Source organism: Mandrillus leucophaeus, unplaced genomic scaffold, assembly GCF_000951045.1.
Source record: "Mandrillus leucophaeus isolate KB7577 unplaced genomic scaffold, Mleu.le_1.0 Scaffold15, whole genome shotgun sequence".
NCBI classification, from domain to species: domain Eukaryota; kingdom Metazoa; phylum Chordata; class Mammalia; order Primates; family Cercopithecidae; genus Mandrillus; species Mandrillus leucophaeus.
In genome coordinates this window covers 6,931,771-6,938,208 of record NW_012101476.1, presented here as the reverse complement: position 1 = coordinate 6,938,208, position 6,438 = coordinate 6,931,771, and the positions used below count along the sequence as shown (strand labels likewise).

Here is a 6,438-nt window from a genome sequence, read left to right as displayed (position 1 = left end):
TGTCTGGCATTTAGTCAAGAACAAAATGTTTGTTGAATTTGGTTAACTCTACTTGAATCTTTCTATCTACAATCTGAACCGCATCTTGACATGGAATGATCTGTATACATCCTCCCTATCTGCTACCTAAAGTATGTACTTTTATTTGTCCCATAACTATATTGTGCATGAGGCTATATTGTGCATTGTTCTCAAGCATGAGGCAACCTATGATATATCTAATGAATTATTTATATATAGTATTTGTTTTTTTATAAAGAGATATTAACTTATTATGGACTTTATAGCCTAAGTCTCTACAAACTAATAAAAAAAATTGTGTCAGTTTTCAATTCTGTTTGCCCAGATTTATGTGCATTGAGAACCTCCTAGCCATGACTTAGGGGGTATGCTGGATATTGCCAGTCATTCCACGGGAGTCACAGCTGTGGGTCCACATAGCAAAGAGTTCCACGACCTTGTCCTCGGTAGCTCCATGCCAGCCCGACCAATTGATTTTGCCATAGACATAGAAAAGCAGGGGAGGGAGCCACACCCGTACCCTATTTGTCACAATAAACATATCCTTTCTAGCAAGCATGGCAATTGCATAACTAGATGTCACAAAATAAAAATGTTTAGCTTTTATATTCCTCCAAAACTTCTATTTCAAAGTTCCCGGTGCAAATAACCTACACCTATTCAACACCGATTCATTGGTCATGGAAATGGCCTAAGTTCCTTTCCTCCTTGCTGCAACTGCGTGGAAGAACTCTAACAGTATTGTAGCTCAGTATCTCTGCAGGACATATAACAGCAGGGATTGAATTAGCTCAGAAGCTATGGGCTGGGGTCTGGTGAACCATTCAGAGAAATCGAGGAATCAACAGGATATTCCAAGTGGCCCATTCTTCTGAGAAATTCGCAGTTGTCTCCCTGGAGCTCTTCCCAGAGAGCCTTCAATATAGCTATTTATTATCTGAAGTTAAATCAGACGTCTACTTAACGCTTGGATCCTGGCTTTGAGTACTAAATTAATCAAAAACAACAAAGAGATGTTACATTATATGTATCTCTTACATTGACAAAGATATATATATATATATATATTTTAAGGTGGAGTCTCGCTCTGTTGCCCAGGTTGGAGAGCAGTGGCATGATCTCGCTGCAACCTCTGTCTCCTGGGTTCAAGCGATTTCCTGTCTCAGCCTCCTGAGTAGCTGGGATTACAGGCAGGTGTCATCACACCTGGCTAATTTTCGTATTTTTAGTAGAGACAGGATTTCACCATGTTGGTCAGGCTGGTCTCAAACTTCTGACTTCGTGATCTGCCTGCCTCAGCCTCCCAAAGTGTTGGGATTACAGGCGCGAGCCACTGCATCTGGTCTATTTTTGTCTTTTCTAGTTTTTGTAGAGACAGTGTCTCATTATATTGCCCAGACTGCTCTCAAACTCCTGGGCTCAAGTGATCCTCCATCTTGGCCTCCCAAAGTGCTGGGATTACAGGGGTGAGCCACTGTAGTGGCATATGTATACCTTTCCTATCATACAAATCTATTTATTACTCTGTCCCCAGTGGATGGCTTACCTTTTAGGTAAGGAATGAGAAGGGAAGAGAGAAGGGTGAAAGACAGCTGCTTCTTGGGGGTTATGGTTTTTGAACGTTTCCTGGAGATTTTTATTCTTAGTTTTTGTCCACACTGATGAAATAACCTGGTTGTGTTTCTATTGTTTTGGTCCACAGGGTCAGGGGATCTTGTAGATAGAAGGATGGCTGGTTTCATGGTGACCCAAAATTAGCCCGGACTTCAAAGGACTTCCTCTTTTCTCTGCATGAAGAACTCTTTAAATAAGTCCTTTTTCCTTTTACAAGGTGAATGCTTCAAAGCACGTGGGAGGAGTATTTCCTTCTCAGTGTTTACCTTTCAAAGGTGAGGAGTTCACAGACGTTTCTCTGTTTGTACAGTAGAATCCAATCGTTGGTTTGGAGGCGAAGGCTCTCTGCGGTCCTCTCCTACTGTCAGGAGCTTCCCGTGCTCATTTTTCATTTACTGATACACTAAAGGAGCTGTGCCCGGAACCAAAAAAAAAAACCGCATTAAATTCCTCTGGAGTATATTTCTGTCAACATTGTATATCCCTAAAAAAAGAACTTGGTCCTGTTTTTCAAAGCTTTTTTACTCTCACAGGTTACAAAATGTTCACGGAGTGGCCAGAAATGACAGGCAAAGTGGATGAGTGGGAAAGTGCGTATATTTTCTCATTCGAGAAGGAGGGAGAATGACTATAAAAAAAAGTAACAGGTTTCTAGCATATCCGCTTGGATTTATACACTCAATTGAGTATGATCCCCTCAGTTAAGATAACTTTGGGATGCTCTACAAGATATTCAATAATGTGCAAAATGGTGCAATAACAGCTTTGGAAACATCTTGAAATTGTGTTCAGTTCCCCTAGGACATCATTTTATACTATTTTAAACCTTATTTGTAACTTTATTTTATCTTCTGTGGGAAGCTCTGTGAGAGTGAAGGCAGAAACTGTACTTTTTTAGTCTAGAAACTCCCTTTGAGGAATAGAACAGTGACTTGTGCTTTATAGGATTTTTTTTAAATGTGTAGGTTATTTTGCATTCATATGAAAAATCTCTGAGTTAAATTTGATATTTTGTAACAACTAAAACCCATTTGGAATTGAATCTGGTAAAATACATTATCAATCCTTGTAATATTATTTAACAAAACCAATAGATCAATAAAAGTTAATGACAAGAAATAGGTATTGATTTGTACGTATGATACATATGAAATACGTATTGATGAGTATTCATGATTGAAATACTATGATCATGGGTAATAGAACAATGTGTAATACCCACTGAAAAGCAAATGAAAGAAAACATACCAAATGCTAATGTGAGGGTACTTGGATTATGAATGATTTTTTGGTACATTTATAGTAGGAAAAAGTAAATTCACATTAAAAAAAAAAATAACAAATCGGATTTTGTTTTGCAATGAATACATAGTCTCTGCCTGAGGGAAATTATCAGTGAGAAGATCAAAAGTGTTTTAAACAATGGAATCAATGTGACAAATGTGTTAATAAAATGAGTGAGAGAGCTGCTGTTTACTGACAAGTTCCTATGTGCCAAGCATAGTGTTATAGACTGCAGGCAAATGATCTCTAATCCACAAAATACCCTGCAAGATAAATATTTTAATTTTGATTTCTATTTTTTAGAAACTGAAGTGTCGAGACAGTAAGTCATTTGCCTGAGGTCACACCTAGAGTATGGGATTGGGTCTATGCCTCCTTTTTCGCTCTGATACCCTTGCCCGTTCAATGACATCAGAAAGCCTCTTTCTGTGTCCATTTGGCTTTCCCATTGGCTGAAGGCAAATGCCCTGACATGAGAGACCTTTTGCAAACTGACCTATGTCTATCAATCCCTTCCCTCTTTCCCCAGCCAAACTGGCTGACTCACTCTCTTAATGCCCTTCACAGGCATTCTCACGCCATGCCCTCTTCCTCCCAGGACCTGCAGGATTCTCCATCCTTTTATACCCATGTATAACCAATTCAAAATCTCCAAAGCCATCAACATTTTTGGGCTTCTCCAGCTTGTGGAATCGTGCCCACCTTTGAATTTTTATTGACTCTGCTCTATTCACCCCGCAGTGGCTTAGTGGCAGCTCTTATAGTTTCTCATATCACATATCAGTATTTTATGCATGTATAGTTTTCTCTCTACAATTGGAATTTTCTTTTCTTGAGGTCAGCATATGTATTTCATTTATTTTTGTATTCACTGTGGCAGCACAAAAGGGGTAAGTGAACAGAACACGGAGTCCGTGAATCAGAGGCTCTACCACGTCTGAGTTTTGTGGCCATGAACAACTCATATTGTTTTTTTACATTGTAGTTTCCTTATCTGTAAACTCTGGCTAATAATACTCAGTACTTCACAGATTTGTTGGGAATATTAAACAACATAATAAATGTAAGGCATTTGTACATGTATAGGACACTGGAAGCACTCAATAAATATTATCATTAGTAGTAGTACTCATTAATAAACTATATAATAATAATAATAGAGTGAGCAAAACAAAAGCACATACAGATCTTTTCACATCTCTTTTGGATCTTTTCAACATGCATAGGTTTTTTTTTCATTAAAAATTTTGCATTTATTTGCTGCATTTATAATACGTATCACAGCGCTAAAATATTTTTAAAAACACTTGATACACATTTGCAGAATGCCTCTGAATCAATGTGGTCACTTTTAAATGATAACCAAAGTAAGAAAAAAAAAAGAGAAAAAAGAAACAAAGACCAGAAAATGAGAACTTTCAAAATAATGTCATGATTGGTATTAAGGCATGGGTATATTATAAAAATTAAGCAGACTTGCACAAATAAATCTTATGTCATGGGTGGAAGGATCTCCAGTGTGTTGTGGTTTTTTCACACTAGCAGTTACTTGATTGTGGAGTGATTCACAAGGAAACAGGTAGCATTCATGTTTGACTTTCTTGTTTGTGTATCAGAGATGGCCAGTGACTCATCTATGGATCAGAGTACATGTCTCTCTTGGAGAGATTATTGCTAAAATACGATGAATGTTTTCAAGCTAATTGGTGATCAAGATGCTCAATGCTGTAAACTCATGTCTCATGAACATTAGGAAAAACAAATGACCTTACCATGCTTGTTTCTCCTGTATTATAAGCAAAGCTCTGGCAGATGGAATTCAATTTTAATCTTAAAATTTTAAAAAGTGGCAACCAAAAGCAATTCTCTTTTATTAATAGCAAAGCAAAGCTGTGTGGTGTCACTAGCAGACAAAAAAAATAACTGTGGCATTTCTAGGCCGTCGGCTTCCACCTGGAGTTGGGTCTGTGTGGGTTTGTTCTGCTTCAGGCCTGTGCCTCAGGTGTTACTCTTGTGACTGGCAGGAGGAAGGTGACAAGTTTAGGTTACCATAATGTGTAATGACAGTGATTAGTCAACTGTCCTCCCTCTTCCTAAAAACAGTCGAGTACTTAAAATGCCAATCTGAATTGCAGACAGTCTTCACCACCACAGACTTAGCAAGGAACCAGACTCACAGTGCCTTAACCCCAGGTGTGTTTATAGCAACATCAATGGTCATGAGCTGTTTCTCAGATGTTAAATTCTGACATTATTCAGAATTGGATGAGTAGAATGCCAATAACATAATTTACAATGCATTACACAATGTACACACTGCCTCAGGAAGACAAAGCTCACTTGAAAAGTATCTCCTAGGTCGTGGCCTTGCTCCTGCTCTGTGGGAAAATAATCCAGGCCCCTTCATGTGAGTGTGGGCACAGGGGAACTGAAGTGCTCATGGTTCTGCTCTAGGTCTCCGAGGAGGCAGGAACAGGAGCCACGGGTGGGACCTTGAGCACCCATTGGGTCACCTTCGAGGTGGACAAGAATGAGAACATCACCCCATCACCGTGGTGAAGGGCATTGGGCTTTCAGAACATGTGATCGATTTCATGAAGGAATCCTCTCCATCTGGTTCAAAGTCTCAGTGGTGTTCTGGTGCTTATAATGCCTTGGTTTCTGATGAAGAATTGAAAAGAAGAGTAGCTGATCAGCTGACATTGGAGCAAGTCAAGGAACAAACTGAAGATCAGAAATGACTAAAGCAAGCCACAGAACTGGAGAAAGAGAGGGCTGCTGCCAATGGGCAATTAACCAGACCCATCCTTCGAGAGAGGATATCAAGCCAGGAGGAAGGTGCTAAGGCAATGCACCTGGCTAGGCAGCTGGAAGAGAAAGACCTAGTGCTAATGAAGCGGGTTGCATTCTGCAAAGTGGAGCTGGCTAGACTGGAGGAGAGGAACTCATAGTTCTGCAAATTTACCACTGAACAATATCAGAAAGTTGCTGAAGAGGTGGAAGCACAATTCAAGTGTATAAGTCTCATCCAGTCTGTGTTGACTTGCAGACCAAAATTCTTCAGCGTTACTACAAGAACACCCACCAGACCTTCAAATGCTCCACTCTGGTCAACCAGTATATACACTATGTCAATCATGCCAAACAGAGCATGCTTGAGGAAAAAGTATTAAAAACTTTTAGAACAAGCAAAACACCTTCAACCTTAATTTCAGAGAGGGAATATGTTTTTTCCTAGTAAGAAAATAACCCATTTAAAGAGACGAGCACTAATGAGAAGACCACGCAGGAGAGACAGCGAAGAATGGATTCAACAGAATCATATCGCATTTTGATTGGCAGCAATTTGAAGGGTGGCCAAAACCTAGATCAGGATCAGTCATCAATGGATGCGGATGCTCTTCAGTGTTAGTAAACCCTTCTTATGATGATTAAAAGAGAAGGACAGCCCTCTCCACCTTTTGGTACTTTCTATTCAACTTCTACATACCATAAAATGTTTCTCTTCTAAGCAAGCCC

At 39.4% G+C, this 6,438-nt stretch overlaps 1 pseudogene; it reads left to right on the top strand.

Annotated features, from left to right (window-relative positions):
- The first annotated feature begins 388 nt into the window (after positions 1-388).
- Positions 389-6,157, top strand: LOC105535749 (annotated as a pseudogene).
- The last annotated feature ends 281 nt before the right edge of the window (positions 6,158-6,438 follow it).